Source organism: Chenopodium quinoa, unplaced genomic scaffold (assembly GCF_001683475.1).
Source record: "Chenopodium quinoa cultivar QQ74 unplaced genomic scaffold, ASM168347v1, whole genome shotgun sequence".
Taxonomy (NCBI): domain Eukaryota; kingdom Viridiplantae; phylum Streptophyta; class Magnoliopsida; order Caryophyllales; family Amaranthaceae; genus Chenopodium; species Chenopodium quinoa.
The window spans coordinates 3,957,981-3,979,793 of record NW_018744502.1 but is presented as its reverse complement, the minus strand read 5'-3'; the positions used below and the strand labels follow the sequence as shown (position 1 = coordinate 3,979,793).

The following is a 21,813-nucleotide window of genomic DNA, read 5'->3' as shown; positions in this document are numbered from 1 at the left end:
TCTAATGCATACTTAACATTTTATCTCTTTTGCCACGACATCTAAGGACTCCTTACTGATATCGTTGAGCTTAACCAAGACAACTTGTATACCTAGTATACCTTACGTTCCTAGGGAAGTAGTGATGCCTCGCTTTGGCGTAATCCATCACGTACGCGCATTAGTTCGGTAAGTGTTGTTCTTGGAATGGAAAATTTTAGCTCAATAACAGACCTAGGGTTTCTATGTTGGTTGATTTAAGTGAACTTAACTAATCATCGCAACATCATAGAAACCCTAGACATGCATCTAGCAAACATATATATATAACAATATATAAGGCATAAAAATAGATGCATTTGACAACTAGCATGACCCCTTGAAATTTTCAATTTCCATGGGTCTTCATCTTGGCTCGTCTTCATCGAAATCGTCGTCTTGAGACATCTTGGCCAAAATGAAATAAAAGAAGCTAGCTAGAACGACTAAGATTAATAGTACAAAAATACTTAACGGTTCGCAGACCGTATTTAGATTTAAAAAATACATAACGGAACGCAGTCCGTATTTTCTATCCTAGTCGGGCCCCACTAGTTGCCATTTTAAAAGAACCTGTTTTGAAAGCAATCTTTCATTCACCCGTTCACTATTTGTGAACGGCCCATGCAATTTTACGAAATACTTAATTAAACACGCAAAACTAGTAACTAACTTAGGTCGTTAATCCAATTAACGTGCCTAATTAAAACTAGTCAAAGTGGTTTAATCCATTATTTCTAAACGCAAAATGCTAACGCATTCAATTAAGCTCCCACTAAATTCCGCATCCGTACTTAATTAATCCGATTAATTAAGTCGGCATAACTCGTAATTTGTCAAAATTTTGCAAAATCGAAAATCGAGGTTTTTAGCCTCATTAGAATAATTAATTAAAATTATTAATTCGGGAAAAAACGTAAAATAATAGCTCAACGCTAAGCAAAATCACCCAACAAATTCGTTGGTGGGTGCGCACCATGGCTGCTAGGCAGCCCATGGCATGGCGCCATGGTGAGTGGTTGAGGCCTGCTGTGCCTAGCAAGCAGCGCCTCAAGCCCAGCTGCCTGCTAGCATGCTAGTGCCTGCAAGCATCTGGCCTGCTGGGTAGGCGCATCGTGATGCTCGTGGTGCGCTGGCTGATGCTTGCTGCCTTGCTGCCCAGTAGCATGCTTCGCAAGCTAGCCTAGCCACCCCACGCACCCTAGCCATGCATCCCAGCCACACACACATAGCACATATCAGCATTCAAGGCTCGCCCTTGTGCGCACCACAAGCAGCCACATGTGGGCTGCTAGGCAGCCCGGCTAGCCTTGGTGGCACTTGGGTGTGTTGCCTTGATTTGCGTGCTATGACTCGGGATTTTAATCCCGATTTACGTGTGACATGAATTAATTCCAAATTATATTTTAGAATTAATTTTAGGGAAAATAAAATAAAACAACCATTAAGTGTAACTTAAACAAATTTTATTTTAATTGGTGCACAAGCCTAAATTTATCCAAAATTTCAATTTTGAACAAAATTAGGTCAAACATTATGCTTAAAATAAAATGAGCTATGTCCAAAATTAATCTTGCCAATATGCAAATTAATAATGGATTTGACAAAAGGGAGTTGAAAAATAAATTAACCCTCCAATGATAAAAAATTTCCAACTTGCATACTTGGTGTAAAATACCAAGATTACATCTTCTAATATGAAGATTAATCAAATTTTACTCACAAGTAATTGAACTTAATGGATTTTAATCAACCAAAACATGAAAAAATCCAAACTTTGTTCAACATGGAATTAAGGGTTAGGGTTCCAATCATTTAAATACTTAAAGATTAGAACTTTAACAATACTTGGGAACTTAAGATACAAGATCACAACAAGTTTTCACACCTTATTGCAATTTATTTGCAAAATTGTGAAAAACAAGTTTATGTGATAAATTGGTATATCAACTTAAGCACTAATAAACACTCCATTATTATGCTCAAGGATATTTTAAAACCAGTAGATTAGTGATGCAAATGTGCATTTAATCTAACCTTGTAATGCTTGCATTAATCAAGGCTTAAAAGGAATTAAAACTTTCGTTGAAAAACGAAAACCCCCAGAAAATTTGGGTTTCTGGTTCGAATTTGGCTTCTGGACAACCCAAAAAGGGTTGAAACAGTTACAAAATGTCGATTCCACCAAAAAATCACTATTGTTGAGCCAAAATCTGGGTTCGACAGCCAAATCGATAATAAAACCGAGTTTTAAAAATTAATTAAAACGAGCATCTAATCTAACTAGATAAACATGAACCAGAAAAATAAAATCTTTAAAACACCTTAATTAAACAATAATTGCAAAAATTAAAAGGAGCGTGGCTCCGATACCGCTGTAGGGTTTCGTAGTGACCCGACACTACGCGGAAGGAAACCCACCAAGACTCGGCCCTTAATTAAAGCAATTAAACAAGCATAATAAACTTAATCAACTAAGATTAAGGACAAGAATTATACCTTTGACGCGTGCTTCGCTCCTAAAGAGCTCTTACTTCAAAATCCCGTAAAGACGAGATCTCCGACGGATCGTACCCTCGACCCGACCCAAGCGTCCTAAGTCTTGAAGGTTAGTCAAGACCCGGACAAAATAACTATGAGTTTTACGAATCAAAGGTTTACTCTTTTTCTTAGAGTTGCCTTTTTAATTCCACTCAAGGTTGTATTCTCAAAATCCCAACCAAGTGGGTATTTATAGAGAATGGGGACTTGAAACCCCTATTCATGATCAATTTGGAATCATGTGCAATTGCAATAATTTATTTAATTCTAAAATAAATAATTATGCAAAACAATCACAAGCCAACAAGTGGCAAAAGGAGAGAATGGGTTAGGTGAGGACCATATCCCATGGGGGGGACCATTGCCTTGCTCCCCAAGGGAAGCTTGGTGGCTTTGGTCCCCACTTCCCCTTCAAACCGCCATTTGCAAGTCAGCTAGGTTGGCTGCTATCTGGCGCTGCCAGCACGCACAGCAAGCTAGCTTGCGTGGTGCTGCCTTGTTGCTATCGCAGGCACACACGCAGGCAAATGCGTGGTGCTGCCTTGCCATCGCATGCGCAGCCATGCATCGCCCAGCTAGTGCCTGTTGGGTATCACTGATGCTGGCCCTCGCATCCCACGTATTGGCTGGTCGCACATGCCTCGCATTACGCACCAGCCATGCGCCATGCACCACGCATATGCCAGCCCACACACATCAATGCGCCTGTGGTGCGAGGTTGCATGTGCGAGGCCTAGCATCACGCTGGCGCGCAGCTTCTCGCATGTGCTGCGATGCTTGGTGCTGCCATGCGAAGGGTAGCACACAAGCACACGCACATGGCGCGCCATTGCCAGGCAGCCAACCATGCCAGCACTTGGTGCTTGCGATGGTGCTGCCAAGCCAGGCACGCACGCACGCAGCACCTAGTGCTAGCCATGGTGCACCTGGTGTGGCCATTGCCTACGATAGGCGTCATATGCACCCAAGCACCACGCTAGCACGCTTGCTAGCTGCTATGGGCTGCCTAGTGCCTGTGTGGCTTGTGATAGCTGCCATGCGCACCTAGGCACCCATGCTAGCATGTTTCTAGCTTGCGATGGGATGCCAGGGCGCGCCTAGGCTGCGATGGTGCCTAGCACACCATGGTGCGCCTAGCACACACATGGTGCACCTAGGCATGCTATGAGCTAGCCTAGCCTAGCTACGGCTACGCTCAAACTTGTTGCTTGTGATTTTGCGACGCTCGGTATCGACGCCCTAGGCTCGATTTTCGACGTCTGTATTCGTAAAACTCTGTCGACTCATTAAATCCTTTCGGATTAATTCGACGTCTCGTATCGGAGATTAGATTGGGTTCGACCCGAAGGGTTCAGTTAAGATTAAGCTGTAATATCAATTGTACCTTGATATTACTGATCGGAAGCGGCCTCCACCTAGGCATTCCGATCACTTGACCTTATTGAAGAATTAGCTCTGTAATAATTCTGAACCCTTTATCGGAATAATACACTTGTTGGAAGGACAACATTCCTTTCAACAATTTCCTAAGATGGAAGATTTCTACGGAAATCTATTTGAGCTCGGTAAAATCTTGAGGAGTAAGGTTATACGATAGTTTTTACAAGGCGTGAGAAACTATCACTTCCAAAGTGTGAAGGCGAGAAATTTTGGAGACGGCTCAAGGCGTAGCGGTCTTCGACAGCACTCTCTTAGAATGCGGAGGTTGTCACTCTTGATTTGAGAAGATGGATCGAGGCGTAGCGGTCTTCAACAGCGCTCCCCAAGAATGTGGAGGTTGTCACTCCTAATTTGAGAAGATGATGGTTCGAGGCGTAGCGGTCTTCGACAGAGCTCCCTGAGAATGTGGATGTTGTCAAACAACACAACTTTGATTCGACAAGATGTCACCCAAATACACGTTTCTTTCCCCTTAACTCCTTTATTTATAGAACTGACGCTTTCTACAGGTATCGGTGTTAAAAAGGATGATTTAGGATTGCAGAAGGTTCTGAATCATTCTTCGTTCCTATCGACTTACTTTGACTTTTGTTTTAGAAACTTACGTTTCTCCAAACTCAGTCAAAGTGGGTGTTTCTATAGATACGTGATTGTGTCTTTCCAAAAATCAAACCTAGTGATGAGTACCTTTCACGTCTTTGATTAACGAGTTCGTTAAAGAGTTGAAGGGTCTCGTGTCCTTGAAATCATTCATTTCGTGTCCAATTAAAAATAACGACAAAGAAGATTACTTTAGTCCATAATCCTGGTCCGGTTATTGCTTAGTTGGATTAAATAGAGCTTTCCAACAATATATTATAATACGTTATGGCTAAAATACGAAACCGAGCCTAAATCGAGCCTAGGTCCACCTAACCTACAGCCCAATGATAATGTGAGGGTCCAAATACCTTAATCCTAATCCTAAACCCATTAGGATTCCTTAGGAGCTTCTAAAATCCTCTATAAGGTTCTAACTTATCCTTTTCGAAAAGATAAAGATAAAAAAAGAGTTCAAAGCCGAAAAAACTTCTTGTTTGATAGTCCTTATCCCGATCATATTCAAATACGTCCGGATGTATTTCGTTAACCTAATTCTATTGGAAATAAAATTCCGTAAAACTTTGTTATCTTCAGAACCATTGCGCCGCGATAGTTCTATCGCGCCGCCATGGACATTGTTGCGCCGTTATAGTTTCATCGCGCCGCGATAGCTCTATCTCCCCGCGATGAAACTTGTTTATTCCGTTCCGATCTGATCTTTTCTGATTGTCCAGAATCTCTTTTTTCCCAATAAATAGAGGTTCTTTTACCCCGTTTCAGATCATCAATAGTCGTCACAATCATCTTTTCTCTTTCTTGATCCCCATGTTCTTAGCCTTAGCCTAAACACATCCTTGATATTCTCCTAAATCAATCATAATTCCTCATTCATGAGATTTGAATACTCCAAGCCATCATCGACATTATCTTCGACCTCGACGTGAAAGGTTAATAGTTCTGAGGGTTTGGTCCCAAATCTATAATTCAATTCATATTTGATTAATTTACTTTATTGATTTAATTTTCTTGAAGTTTACTAACATGTGTATTTTTTTAATAGCAAGAAGGTTGAGGCATCAAAGTGAGTAATTAATTACCCTCTTAATTATTATTTAGATTTTGGAGTAGAAAAATGGATTTTTAAATTGAAAACAGACAAAGATGGAAATGTATCTATATACAAAGCTAAACTGGTGGTAAAAGGTTACAGGCAAATTCACGGAGTTGATTATGATGAAACCTTTTCACTGATTGAAATGCTTAAGTTCGTCTGGATCATCCTAGCGATTGCTGCATATTACGATTATGAAATATGGCAAATGGATGTCAAAATCGCCTTCCTTAATGGGATTTTGGAAGAAATTGTGTATATGACACAGCCGAAAGGTTTTGTTGATCCAACCAATGCCGGGAAGGTATGCAAGCTTAAGAAGTCCATTTATGGACTAAAGCAGGCAAGCAGAAGTTGGAATCTACGATTCGATGAAGCCATTAGCAAGTTTGGTTTTATCAAGAATCCAGATGAGTCTTGTGTCTACAAGAAGGTCAGTGGGAGTGACATCGCATTCCTAGTCTTATATTTCGATGACATATTACTCATTGGAAACAACACTAAACTGTTAGAGTCCGTAAAGGGCTGGCTGGGAAATTGCTTTTCAATGAAGGACTTGGGAGAGGCACAGTACATATTGGGCATCAAGATCTATAGGGATAGCTTTAAGAGGATGATTAGATTGAGCCAAAGTACTTATATAGATAAAGTACTGGCATGATTCAACATGGAAGGGGCCAAGAGAAGGCACCTACCCATGTCCCATGGCATAACTCTCAGCAAGAAACAGTGTCCACAGACACGTGATGAGCGAGAGAATGAGTCAGATTCCATATGATTCGTTATTAGATCGATCATGTATGCCATGATATGTACTAGGCCGGATGTATCATATGCCTTGAGTGCTACGAGTCGATACCAATCAGACCCAAGAGAGGCGCATTGGACTGCGAGCAAGAATATCCTAAAGTACCTGAAAAGGAACAAGGATAAATTCCTGGTCTATGGAGGCTGTATTGAGTTGGTTGTTGAAGGTTATACTAACGCGAGCTTCCAGACTGACAGAGACGACTCCAATTCGCATTTAGGGTACATATTCTTCCTTAATGGAGGACCGTTTAGTTGGAAGAGTGCTAAGCAGAGCACCACTGCAAATTCTACAACTGAAGCTGAATACTTGGCAGCTTCGGAAGCAGCTAAGGAGGCAGTTTGGATTCGTAAGTTCATTGGTGAACTTGGTGTTGTAACCTTAATTAAGGGTCCAATAGACCTTTATTGTGATAACAATGGAGCTATTGCTCAGGCCAGGGAGCCAAGGGAACAACAGAAGGTATAACATGTCAAGCGGCGATTTCAAATGATAAGGGAATGGAAATCCGAGGGTGAAATCAGAATTTGTAAGATTGGAACGGACGACAATGTAGCTGATCCTCTGACTAAACCTTTGTCTCAAGTGAAGCATAACAAGCACATTGAGGCAATGGGAATCAAGCATATTGGAGATTGGCTTTGATTTCCCTGTATAGATGTTTTAGTTAAACTCGATGTCTTAATGCAAAACACTATTTTGAACCATTCAATTTTGGAGCAATTAAATTTTCTGCAAATTTATGATTACTCCATATCCATTTAATTATAATTTAGAATTTGTAGGGTTTCGTAGTGACCCGACACTACGCGGAAGGAAACCCACCAAGACCCGCCCCTTAATTAAAATAATTAACAAGCATAATAAACTTGATCAAACAAGATTAAGAACAAGAATTATACCTTTGACGCGTGCTTTGCTCCCAAAGAGCTCTTACTTCAAAATCCCGAAAACACGAGATCTCCGATGGATCGTACCCTCGACCCGACTCGAGCGTCCTAAGTCTTGAAGGTTAGTCAAGACGCGGACAAAATAACTATGAGTTTTACGAATCAAAGGTTTACTCTTTCTTAGAGTTTCCTTTTTAATTCCACTCAAGGTTGTCTTCTCAAAATCCCAACCAAGTGGGTATTTATAGAGAATGGGGACTTGAAACCCCTTTTTATGATCAATGTGGGATCATTTGTAATTGCAAAAATTTATTTAATTCCAAAATAAATAATTAGGCAAAAGCAATCACAAGGCAACAAGTGGCAAGAGGAGAGAATGGGTTAGGTGAGGACCAAATCCCATGGGGGGACCATTGCCTTGCTCCCCAAGGGAAGCTTGGAGGCTTTGGTCCCCACCTCTCCTAAACCGCCACTCACAAGGCAGCTGGGCTGGCTGCAACCTGGTCCTGCCAGCACGCACAACCACCTAGCACGCCTGGCTGGCACAGCACGCATCACCCAGCCCAGCACTTGCGTGCTGCTAGCGAGCCACGCCTAGTGCTGGGCGCTGGGCGCTGCTGCCTTGCAATCGCAGGCACACGCACATGCATGCGTGGTGCTACTGCATTGCTATCGCACACACACATGCAAGGCTCTCGCATAGCCAGCACACCCAGGCCAGCATACACATAGCCCAACAAGCGAGTACCACTCGCCCATGCTCGCACAGTTACACGCATCCAGGCCAGCACGCACTAGCGCTGTGCGTGGTGCGTGGCCTGCGATGGTGCCTAGCACACACGCAAGGCCAGTGCTGCCTGCCAGCTAGCTGTGCTTGGTGCGTGGCCTGCGATGGTGCCTAGCACACACGCAAGGCCAGTGCTACCTGCCAGCTTGCTGTGCTATGGTGCACACGCACACGCACACACCCATGTGCCTAGCATTGCGATGGTGCTGTGCGTGGTGCTAGGGGGCTGCGATAGTGCCCACGCTTATGCACACACACATGGGTGTTGTGCTTGGTGTGATAGGGCTGCGATGGTGCCTAGCATCATGCTAGGGCTGCGATAGTGCCTAGCACACCATGGTGCGCCTAGCACACACATGGTGCGCCTAGGCTTGCGATGAGCTAGCCTAGCCTAGCTACGGCTACGTTCATACTTGTTGCTTGTGTTTTTGCGACGCTCGGTCTCGACGCCCTAGGCTCGATATCCGACGTCTGTATTCGTAAAACTATGCTGACTCATTAAATCCTTTCGGATTAATTCGTCGTCTTGGATCGGTGGTTCGATTGGGTTCGACCCGAAGGGTTCAGTTAAGATTAAGCTGTAACATCAATTGTACATTGATATTACTTATCGGAAGCGGCCTCCACCTAGGCATTCCGATCACTTGACCTTACTGAAGAATTAGCTCCGTAATAATTCTGAACCCTCTATCGGAAGAATACACTTGTTGGAAGGACACCATTCCTTTCAGAATTAAATAATGAGTGCATTCGATTTTGAGAATATTCAAAACATGGTATCAACACCATGTCTTGGATAAAGAAATACCTATTAAGTGAACATTGAATATTTTAATCGAAAATTATCCCTAATCGAGGTCATTTAAACGATGGACGATTAATGACCACTTGAGATTAGTGTGTAGTATGATTTATAGCACCGTTTCTTGTGCTACAAGGACTTGATAGTCATAAATCATTTGCACAGGTACTAGTTTGAAACTATACCGGATAGACCTATGAGAATACTTTAAGAGATATCAAATCTTCATAAGTATATTTCTCATTATAGCTATCAGAACCTTTTTCCTCGACCTGGAGTATTGTAAGTTCTCTTGTTTGAGTACTAGTCGTTTTGATGTTGTCAAACGTCTGCCGTAAATGGGGATTATAACGGGAACACTCAGGCGACTAGGTCCTCTTAGAAAGGGAAGCTTGCAATACAAGACTGGGAATGTCCCCTATTAATAATAGGGAACATGTCTTTGTTGTTTACAAGGCCTCTTGATGAGTGACACTGTGAAAATGTATAGTTGTGCTTTGATGGATTTTAGAAATCATTTGTTTATTGACAGTCAAACTCGGGAATCAAAAAACACTTCTATACGTAATAAGGATGACGATGAATCTTACCTTATAGTTCACGAAGAGACATTAAGCGACATAGGAAATGGGCTATACACTATATGCACACTTGTCCGGAAGGAAAAGTGGGAGATTGAAAGGAATGGTGTCCTTCCAACAAGTGTATTATTTCGGTAGAAGGTTCAAAATTATTAGAATGCTAATTCTTCAGTAAGGTCAAGTGATCGGAATGCCTAGGTAGAGGCCACTTCCGGTCGGTAATATTAATGTACAATTAATATTACGGCTTAATCTTCATTAAACCATTCGAGTCGAACCCAATCGAACAACCGATCCGAGATGACGAATCAATCCGAAGGATTTGATTAGTCGTCAGAGTTTTACGAACGAAGACATCGGATATTGGGCTTAGACCGTCGAGACTGAGCGTCGCAAGTCGAGCCGAATTTAGAAATCGATGAGACATGAAATCAATCAAGTTACAAGTTCGAGTTAGGCCATAGCCTGGCATTGGCCTAGCCATGCGAGGGTTAGGCTATCTCGAGCTAGCATGTGCATCACAATGTTAGTCGAAAGCCTAGCATGATAGGCGTGCTATGCCCATGCAGGCTAGCTAGTCATCGCAAGCATCGCAGCCTTTCGTGTGTGCTATCATGCCATGCTCCCATCCATCGCAAGGCTAGGCCTTGCTAGCATGCTAAGCAATAGCGCACAGCTAGCCAAGCAAGCATCGCAAGGCTAGGCCTTGCTAGCATGCTAGGCGCTGGCGCATTGCTAGCATAGCATCGCACAACACCACGCACCAGCCAGCAGCGTGCTGGGCTATGCGTTTGCCTCGCATAGCATCACACAGCACCGCGCATCAGCCATCAGCGTGATGGGCTGTGCATGTGTGTGCGTGTGCTTCGCACAGTAGCGCCCAACATTGACACACCAAGCAGCTCGCAATGCCGCGCCTAGAAGCAGCGCCCAACATGCGTGGCTCGCTAGCAGCACGCATGCACTGGCTAGCTGTGTATGCTTGCAGCTGGCTGTGCGTGTATGCTGGTTGGTTGGCCAGGCTGCCTAGTCTTGGTGCTAGGCGCCAGCTGGCAGGCTGCCATCTAGCCACTTGGATGGGGAGAGCCGATTTTCTTGTTGGGACCAAGGGTGTGAGCTTTGCCTTGGGGAGCAAAGCTATGGTCCCCTCCTTGGACATGGTCCTCACCTAATCTCTCATCCTCCTTGTGCCACTTGTAACTTATTGATTGAATTGCAATTTTATTTTTGTTTTAATTAAAATAAAATGGGAAAATTGCAAATCTCCCACATTGATTGAGAGTGGGAATTCAAGGTTCATTTCCCTATAAATACCAAGGTTTTGGGATTTAGGAAGAACACTTGAGTGGAACTATAAAGGAATCTCCTTAGAAAAGTGAGAAAACCTTAAGTTCGTAAAACACTAGTTTTTATTGGCCATGTCCTGACTAACCTTCGGGACTTGGACCGTTCGGGTCGAGTTCATGGGTACGAGCCATCGGAGACCTTCGTATTTTCAGGGTTGGAGTTTTGAAGTAAGAGCTCGAGATTCGAGCAAAGCACGCGCCAAGGGTAAGAATGTCTATTCCTTTTCTCTCTTAATTATTGTTTAATTAGTGATTGCATGCTTAGTCGCTTTAATTAGTGTGCAGGTCTTCGGCGGGTTTCTCTTCCGCGTAGAGTCGGACTGTACGAAACCCAACACTCCATTATGGACCTCAAAGTTGGCCGCACGTTTTCTCATTACAGCCATTTCTGGATAAGTATCTAGCAAAGTGTCGTCTAGCATATAGGCTCGGATGCTTTCCATCCAGGTTGAGCTTCGATCTAGTACTTCAATGGGATCTTCTTCAATACTTTTCTTTTCCATTACTTCCTAGAAGACTGACCGAGGCGTATCATACGAGGCGTCTGAGGCCAATTTGGACACAGCATCCGCCTGGTTGTTCTCAGACCTGGACACCTTACTCAAGTGAAATTCATCAAGTGTCTCAGCCTCTTCTTTGACCGCCTGTAAATATTTGATCATGGTCGGATGGGAGTTTCATATTCACCATGGTACTAGGTAACGACCAATTGTGAATTAGAGCAGACTTCAATCATTCTTGCCCCTGCCGATTTGCACATGCGAATACCGGCTAGCAGGGGTTCATATTCCGCCTCATTATTTGAGGCCTAAAACTTGAACCGTAGTGCATATTCGTACTTGTCCCCAGCAGATGACTGACATATAATTCCAGCACCACAGCCGTTCATAGTAGAGCTCTCTTCTATATACACTTTCCAAACCTGGTCAAGATTTTCCGACTCAGCCGCCCTAGTCATTTCGACAATGAAGTCAGCGAACGCCTTACCCTTCACTGCCTTTCTAGGTTCGAAAGAGATTTCTATACTTTGCATTTCAATAGCCCATTTGGGCATCCTACCGGATGACTCCAAGGTTGGCATTGGCCACTTGAGAGGTTGAAATGTGTAGACCACAATAGACCTGACAAATAGGTCATTCGGGTCGGGTCTAGGTAGGGTCACTTTTGGGTTGGCTTATATTCAGGTGGGGTATGGGTCGGGTCGAGTCAATTCAGGTTTCGGGTCTACTTCGGGTCAGGTATCGGGTCAAGTTCTAGTCTGGTCAATTTCGAGTCAAGTATGTTCGGGTCATATTCGGGTCAGATCAAAATCTGATCTGGTCATGTTCGGGTTGTTTTATTTGTGAATCAAGCTCAAATGAATAATTTTATACGGATTATATATGTTGTTATTGTTATAATAAAAACTATCAATTCAGTTTATGAGCTTAGCTACGGTTGAAGATGAATAATTTGAGTTACTTTTGGTACAAGACATTTTAAGTTCAATTATAAGGTAATTATAGTTCAGGACATGTCGGGTATCGGGTATGTTCGGGTCAATGGGTATTGGGTCTGTTCGGGTCAAAAACTTCGGGTCAATTTCGGGTCAGGTCAACTTCGGGTCAGGTCAGTTTGGGTGTTGGGTCAGGTTCGTGTCAACTCCATTTTCGGGTCGGGTACGGGTCGGGTCGGGTCAATTTCGGGTTTCAGGTCATTTTTGGGTCAATGTTTTCGGGTCAATGTCGGGTCGGGTCATCGGGTCTGGGATGAAATAGACTGAGAGCTGGATGTCGTCTCTCTCAGCAAGGAGAACAGCACTGAGAACATGGTTTGAGATGACTAAGTACATGTAAAGCACCTCTTTTGGCAAAGGGCTAACAAGCCTTGGTAAAGAGTGCAAGTGTTCTTTCAATCTCTGAAAAGGCCGCCTTAGCATCATCCCACGATTCAAACCTAGTCTTATTTGATAGCTTGGAAAAAATAGAGGCACTTGTCACCTGACCGGCTGAGGAATCTCCCCAATGCCGCTAGAAAAACTGTTAGCTTCTGAACTTCTTTGACAGTGCAGGGTAACTTCATGTCCATGACCGCTTGTATCTTATCAGGGCTGGCCTCTATCCCCCTTTGGTCAATTAACAATCCGAGAAACTTCCCATACTCAACAGCAAAGACACACTTCTTAAGATTGAGCATGACCTTGTGCCGCCTAAGTGTGGTGAAGGTTTCTCGGAGGTCAGCAAGGTGTTCCGCCTGTAGCTTGGATTTGACTATCAAGTCATCTATGTACGCCTCTACATTCCTCCCAATTTGATTAATGAAGACCGTACTAATCATTCGTTGGAAAGTAGCAGGCGCATTTTTTAAGCCAAACAGCATCACAGTATAGCAAAATAACCTCTGATCAGTGATGAATGTCGTCTTCTCTATATCTTTTTTCCACAGGGGTATCTAGTGAACGCCTGAGTAGGCGTCTATAAAGCTCATCAAAGCATGTCTGGCTGTAGAGTCGACCAGACTATCGATCTTTAGAAGTGGATAACTATCCTTCGGACATGTCTTGTTCAAGTCTGTGTAACCAACACACATGCGCCAGGTACCATTCGGCTTCTTTACAAGCACAACATTCGCAACCCAATATGGGAAGTAGCATTGCCGAATGAACCTGGTGCCTAACAACTTTTTCACTTTGGCGGTTGCCGCCTGAATTCTCCACTTGCCGTGGTTTCTTTTCTTTTTCCTAACCGGATTCTTCTTAGGATCCACAGCGAGCTTGTGGACAGCTAGATCCAGACTGATGCCCGGCATCTATTCCACCTCAAAGGCAAAGATGTCTTTGAATTCCTTCAGCAAGTTGTGCAAGTCTGCACCCAATTTTGCAAAAGCAACCGTTCCCACCTTAACAATACGCTCCGAACGTGTGTCGTCCAGAGAAATGTCAATGTGTTCACCAGCCGGCTAGGGAAGGAGTTCATCTGGCCGTTCCCCGGACAGTGATTGCTATTGCTTTTCTTTTTTCAAGGCCACCAATTGGTCGGCCTTTCTTTTCTATCCAGCTGCCGTTGAAGCAGCCTCGGCTTCCTTGACACCGTCGAGGTCAATTGGCTCCTCACCTTGGCCGGATGCTGCTACTGTGAGCTTGACGTCTAAGAGGTAACACTCTCTAGCCGTCTTCTGATCTCTGTTCAGAGAGCCAACATTCTCATCATCCATCTCAAAATTTCAACATCATGAAGGATGGGATAATGATGGCCTTGGATTCGTTCAGAGTAGTACGACCCAATATCAGATTATAGGCGGTCAACGCCTCTACAACCAAGAACTAGACTACCATGTGGCGTCCTTCTCCTTTCTCCCCTAGCCGGATGGGTAGGTCAACCTATCCGACTGGGTGCACAACCCCACCCCCAAAACCAACCATGGGGTGAGAAACCTTGTGCATGCTGCCGGGCTAGTACTTCAGCTTTGGCAAGCACTTGTAGCTGATGATGTCAGACGAGCTGCCAGTGTCAATGACGATCCTACCAATCTTCTGGTTGTTCACTTTGCATTCAATGACAATAGGTTCATCATGCAGTCGACAAACCTTGACCTTGTCTTTTTTAGTGATGATGACCTCAGAAAAAGTGTTTATAGACGCCTGACCCTCATCAACTGAACTGATATCCATCCGCCTGACATGGTCCTTGGTGCCCTGGATGGTTGGGCCCCCTCCAGCAAAGCCGCCTGCTATTGTGTAGATCGACTCCTTGTCAGTGTCTGAACTACTAGCAGGTTGGGCATTGTTTTTGGACGACTGTCCAGGGTTTGTCTTAAGGGTCACCTTAGACTTCAAGATGTAAGAATTAAACAACCCCTTATCAGCCAGACGATCCAACAGCCGCTTGAGACTATAGCAGTCATTGGTGTCGTGGCCAATATCCTCATGGAAGTCGCAGTACTTGTTTTTGTTCCGGCTTTTGGTTGAATCTTTCATAGCAGCGAGCTTCTCTATGGTCACCCGGTCTTTTATCTCCATGAGGATGTAGTAACAATCTTTGTCAAACTCGTACTTTGAGACGTACGGTTTAAATTCTTTCTTCTTCTTCTGGGACCACTAATCAGAGTCGTCAACCGTCCAGATCTCTTTTCTCTTCTTATTCTCTTCAGCTCTCTTAGCCGGCTGAGCTTATCGACTCTCTTTTTTGTCAGACTTCTTGGAGTCCGATTTCTTGCTGATGGACAGAGCTTGGTCGCCTGAATATAGGCTTTCGCCTCCATCAGCGCTTCCTAGAGGGTAGCAACCCTCTTTCTGACGAGGTTGAACTTAAAGGTCGACCCGTCCTTCAGACCCTTTAAGAAGTCTGTATAGGCCACCTCGTCAGACATCCCTTGAATCTAGATTCTCACCAGATTGAACCGCTTGATGTATGACCGTAGACCTTCTCTATCTCCGTGCACTACACCCAAGTCGAGTCTTGTTTTCTTGGCAGGGATATTCATAGAGAAGTTAGAAGCAAACAATAACGCAAGCGTCTTGAAGCTATTGATGCAGCCGGCAGGCAAGTTTCCGAACCATTGTTGGGCGATGCCCTTCAATGTAGCCGGGAAGCACCGGCTCAGGTGACATCGTCCAACTCCTGCAAGTACATGAGGTTGGTGTAAGCCATGAGGTGGTTTTCAGGATTGGTGATACCATAATAAGTACCCACCATGACATTCTTAACCTTGGTCGGCTCTGGAGCCTCGGTTATCTCCTTAGAGAACGCAGAAGGTTGTTCTCCAAGTTTTAGCAGACGAAGCTGCCAGTCCAAGGGTTGGACATTTTGGGCCGTCTGACCCCCAAAGAGGGCCAATTGCATGTAATATTGTCCATATGGCATGTATGGAGGTTGAGGCACATATGGGGCCGAATGGATCATATGAGAGCCAGTGTGGACGGACGGGCCGCCTCACTGAATTTCTCATAAAGAATGAGAATACCTCATTGAGGTATTCTAGAAGCTGTTTGGGTAAGTCGACATTGAGGCCGACTTAGACAGTTGCTGGTTTCTCTTCTGCTCGATTAAGAACCGGGCATCAGAGTATGTCCTCTTTGAGCCATCTGGCTGGACATGCCGGATGACCTTCCTCTTCCTTGTCTTAGGTGATCGGATCTTGGTAAGATGAATCAAGGGCCGCTTCCCCTCCATTAATTTAGAATGCGGAGTGAGCTCAGGGTCCCTGACTGGCTTGTTCTTCTCAGAAAGAGAAGGCTTATTGGCCGACTGATCCCTATTGGAGACAGCCGTCCTTTTGCTGATCAGGTCCTTTATCTCCCCCTTGAAACTTGTCATGAATTTCATGAGTTCATCTCGATTTATTGGGGTTGTGCCTTCTGGCGCCTGGGGTTTTCTAGACGGCTGTCCCGGATGACTGACTTGGATCAGCTTGATCATCGCCCCATTCCCTTCTTTCCGTGGGACGGGTGCGCTTGGGTTCTGAGTGACCCATCAAAGGCCTCATACGTTTCGACTTTAAAGTCGTCATCAGTGTCATAGTCTGAATAAACCTCAGCTTCGGCCGTAGGCCGTTTCTGATTAGGAGGCGGTACATACTGTTACGAAGCCATCTAAGAGGTACTTTCCCCACTGACGGCACCAAATGTTTCGGGGTTTTCTGTGTCCCTCGGGAGATTACGCCACTAAGGCTGGATTTCGGACGCGTGTACCTGCAAAACAACAGAGACTCCGGTTCGGTGGAGTTCTACCTTCGACATTCAAGTTAGAACGTGTATGGAGAATGTAAAAAAGTGCGGAAAGTAAAGTGGTATCTTCTCGGATTCCAAGATTGAGTATTTTCTCTAATGAGAGAATTAAATGCGTAATTAATGAATTATCGAAAATCCGTCCCCCAAGGGAGATATATCTTCCCATTTATAGGGTGATTGGGACTTGTGCCCCGGTTCTAGGTTATAGAAACCTAGGACTGATGGGCTACGCCACTTTCTGGAAATCTAGGGAATTGGGCCTGAAGGCAGTCTTTTTACCTACTAACTGGGAGTGCCACGTGTTAACTGGAAATTGGTTCATTTAGAACAAGAACCTCTCCTAGGGTGACACGTGTCACCTTTCGATTGGGCCACATGGCATGGGTATATTTACCCAAAGCACTTAGGATGTTAATTTAATTCCTAGTATCATGTTGGGATGTCTTTATGATTCCTAGCATCATATTGAGGATGTTTTTATGATTTCCTAGTATCATGTTTAGGATAATGCTTTGATTTGATTATTAGTGACATGTTAGGATTTGTTATTAATCCGTCTAGTATCATGCCTAGGATCCTACTACTAATGATGTTTTGATGATGATTATTGTATTAATCATATGTTGGTTGATTATTTCTGATTTATTGATATTGCTTTATCACACCCCTTTTTGCAAGTTTAAAGGGTATTAGTTCTTGAAATCACACCTAATAAGATAGTTAATAATTTGATTTTAGACATAATATGATTTTAATTCAAGTGAACACCAATAGTAGATTTAATTGTGCATTAATAATCAACCAACATAGATTAAACAGGTTTAGAGTTAACTTGATATATGTATGTTGATCGAAAAACGCACATGAATATCATAAGAATTGAGTAGAGGCCTATTTAGGGCGGGTTCAATTTCTTTTAGGTTGGATTCGTACCATCATCTCCATATCCAGTCATGGTTCCGAACCACTATGGAGTTAGCGATCTCCATGATCGTGAATGGGGTGTAACATTCACACCCGTGAACGGTTTACAAGTTCCTAAAATTTGTTGGCGACTCTTTTATCTCTATCCTTTTTTCTTTGGAACGCCACCATGCCTAAAAGCATGAACCACAATAGGGCTCTAAGATGAGTTTGAAAAATTCCCTACAATGATCAAGACAAGATACATGAGATCATGATCAAGACAGCAATAGCAAGAATAGCAACCCAACAGCCAAAACTTACAAGAGTATTAAGCTACCTGTCAAAGAAGCAGTTCTGCAAACACACAGCCAGCAGGCTAGACGTTAATAGTTGTAGTTTATTCAGTTGCTCCGGATATTAGCTCTGGTTCTCTATAGTAACTAGAGCAGATATAAGATACAATAGGCTCACCTTTTATCTGCAAGTGAGGAGAATGTAATTAGATGTGGCATGACACAAAGGTAACATACATCTGAAATGATGTGATGACTAAACAAATTTACCCACATACCAAAACTTTTGTGCTTCCAAAGTCACAAAGCTTCAGCAGGTGCATATGTGGATTTACCTACAATTAATTACAAATAATGCCAGTAAGAATTACTGAAAGAAGTATCCAATTCATAGTAAAAACAGAAGAAACAATGCAGTTAAAGTTGAACATAGTGACAAGTATGTATTTAATTTAGTACCTGGTTAGTGTATAGTTTAACTTAAATTAAAGTGACTAAAATAATTTATACATTTTATCCATTGCCTCAGCTACCTGCCCAAGTTTCATTTACATTAGACAATTTATTCGAAACGCGTCAACAATGTGCTATGGAGAAATTGAAAACTAATAATAAATGCAGACAGTACAACGACCACGCTAATTCAATCAAAATTATACCCCCAGTAACCTTAAAAGAAAACCCCCACCTCCCAATTTCATGCATACTCATAGCATTTCGAATCCTACCACCTTTAAACACTACACTACTATCGAAACCGAAACCGAAATTCAAAATGTGCTAATTAAGTTAATGATGTATAATTGTCTATAACAATGTGAATCAGAATTACCCAAATATAAGAAGAAAAAAAATCATTTATTATTCAAATTTAAACATCTTAAAAATGTCAATAAAAAAAAAAAAAAAATCACTTTTAGATGTCATCACCCATTCAATCAGAAATAATAAATTTATAAAAATATTAACAAAAGATAAAAAATTGTAACCTTACGGCATCAAAATCTACATCAAAATGCTGCGCAAAAATATCAACAAGCTTCCTTTTACCCTCATCACCCCATTGACAACCCAAGACGTCGGAAACCTGACTCAACCAATCGATTCGGCTCACTGACCCACGAGTTGGCTCAGTAATTAGGGTCTTAAATAGCTTCGAACGCATAAATAACTCATCAATAACCAACAATGCAAGATATCAGATCTGCAGTATCAGAAAATTTACAAAAACCCTAAGTTGAAAGAATCAACGATTATAATAAAATAATAATCGAGAATTTTAAGGTTTGACATCAAATTTCTCACAAAAACAATATTAAATCGCATAATTGAAAGAAAAAACAATAGATCTACAAAAAGAAAGCGAGAAATACCTTAATTCCGAGCTCCCAAGAAGCATTTCGGACCATGAGGTACCACGAACAACCTGGACTTCGTCGTCTTTGTGCACGGGCATTGATCGGACTGAGACGAAGAGTGGAGCACTCGACGACGCTGCGAAGTGAGCCTTGAGACGAAAAAGCCAAAGACGAGTGGGTTGTGCTTCGTCTTCTCTTTCCTCTCTCTTTAAACAAACGGGTGGCAATATTATTAAATCAAATCCATTTCCGCCAGAGTTTGAAAGCTAGCCGGAAAAGGGTCAAAACGAGCAGGTTCAACTAACTCCTCCAGACAAGATCTAACTACTAGGTGAGCTAAAGTATTGCCCCCCCTTTTAATATGACTACAATGAAAGTAATCAAAATCATTCCCGAGATTAACAATTCGATCAATGAATTTAAATAGATACTTGTAACCACTGTGCCGGTTTTTCACTTTTTGGACCACTCCCAAAGCATCACTCTCCACCCAAACCCGATTATACCTGAATCTTCTTGCCACGACCAGACCATTCTCCATAGCAACAGATTCAATTACCGTGGGGTTCCAGGCTCCCTGAACTTCCTTCACAGCAGAAAACCTGATCTGCCCATTGCTATCTCTAGCAACAGCACCCATGCCCATCAAATTGTTGTGGAAGATGGCTGCATCCACATTTAATTTCACTACTCCTACCCTTGGTATTTCCCACTTTCCAGCAGTAATATCACAGGATTTGGGTCTTGTTCCATACACTTAGCCTGCGTACACCTTATAATCTTCCACATACTTCACAAACTTCCCTGCAAGAAAGATAGGATCGGTAGTGCTCTATTGATAAAGAACCTGGTTTTTGTGAGTCCAGGCTGCCCACATCAAGGAGGTGAAGGTGCAGAGTTCATGCCTTTGTAATTTATCAGCCCAAAACATAAAGGCATCTATCCTTGATGTCATCCGGTGTTTGCTACTGCAGCAACTCCCAGAAAGAGTTTTTTTCCCAAATGAGCTTGGCCTAGGGGCATTCAAAAATGGTGTGCTTTATTGTTTCAGCCATCAGTCCACACCTCTTGCATAGGTCATTAGTACGAAGATGGCGTCTGAATAGCTCAGCATTCACAGCAACAGCCATCGAACAAATTCTCCATAAGAAGTGTTGGAATTTTGGGGGTCCATCTATCCGCCATATATGCGCTTCCACAAAACATCATTTATTGCAGTATAAGTGGAACTACCTCCTAAAACCCCCAGCCAATATGCTGATTTGACGGAGAAATCACCATTAGCAGTCAACCTTTATCTTCTCTCTCCTCTCTCTTAACGGTTAGGTTTTCTGAAATGGGGCGGCAAACACGAAGTAATGTGTTCTAAAAATAAAATGAACGAATGAATAAAATTTTAATTGTTATAAAATATCTAAATGTGGATGACTATTATCTCATGTATTATCTAGAACATCCTAGAATTTGGTATTTGATTTTATCCGATGATAGAACCCTAGATAATATACATGTATATATATCTCGTATTAGATGGAATAAGAGATAAAACGTAACAAAATTTCTCTCATATCTCTCTTTATTTCTCTTCCATATTTAGCACGTTATCAGCACCATTGCTACAAAAATATTATTATCATCGAAAATCAAAGACAAATCACAAGGGAAACACATCAAAAAAAAGAGAGAAAAAGTAACACGAGATTATTAAATCACTGCAATCATCTATCATCCCGTAAGCCGTCGCTGCCATCGCCGCCGTTCACCGCTCTAGCCCCTGTTCTCGCTGCCGGCTGTCCCACAGGCGTCGCCTCCGGTTTCCCGTGCTCGGTGCTCCACTGCTCCGTCATCCACTCATCCATATTCCGTGACTTTATAGGTGAATTACTGAATTTTTACCTCTTAATTTCTTATATTTTACATACTATTTGTTTTGTTAATTTATTTGCAGATATATATCTTGAATTCTTGATAATAAACTATGATGTATTGGGTTCATATTGATTAAGTAAGTCGAATTAGATACTTTAGTAGCTAGAAATCAAGATCTTAGTTTCTGGGTGTTTGACCAAACCCTTGAAATTAGTAGTTTTGCTGCAATTGACGAAATTTTCGCGAGCATACTTAGCATAATAAGAGCGAGTATCTTTGGGAAGACGCCTAATTAACCTCAGTACCTCAGCACAGGCTCTCAATGCCATCTGCATTTTCTCTACCACCATTCAATTTTCTGCCGCTGCTAAAATAAGAACCCTAATTTTCTCTCTTTTCTTCGGAAATTGGGAATTTCAAAATTTGGGAGTAGAACTGGTAATGCAATTGAGGAAGACGATGTATTGTTAATTGTTACTAACTCTTAAAGTTGTACCTTTTAAAAATCAATTCTTGGGCATGCAGTTACTATAATTGTGAACCTCTCCTTAGATCTACTCTTATCATGGGCCTTGTGAAGTTAATGACTCTTATGAGGATTGGTATAGATCATTTTTTTCTCCATAGTGAATCTTTAATTTTTTGTTTAATGTAATTAGTAGAGTTTATATGCATAATTTGCTTTATCATTTCATCGGGAAGTTCCTTTTGCTTGATTACCTTGATTTTTATGTTTCATTGAAGTGGGCCAAGATGTTTGTTATATTTCTAAAG

At 42.5% G+C, this 21,813-nt stretch overlaps 1 long non-coding RNA gene across 1 annotated transcript; it reads right to left on the bottom strand.

Moving 5' to 3' along the window:
• Positions 1–17,720: 17,720 nt before the first annotated feature.
• LOC110698008 lies at positions 17,721–20,540 on the bottom strand. Its single transcript, XR_002506635.1, has 5 exons — positions 19,186–20,540; positions 18,802–19,016; positions 18,091–18,147; positions 17,857–17,997; positions 17,721–17,759 (listed from the first exon to the last, which is right to left on the bottom strand). It is a non-coding gene; the product is annotated as an uncharacterized LOC110698008 (long non-coding RNA).
• Positions 20,541–21,813: the final 1,273 nt, after the last annotated feature.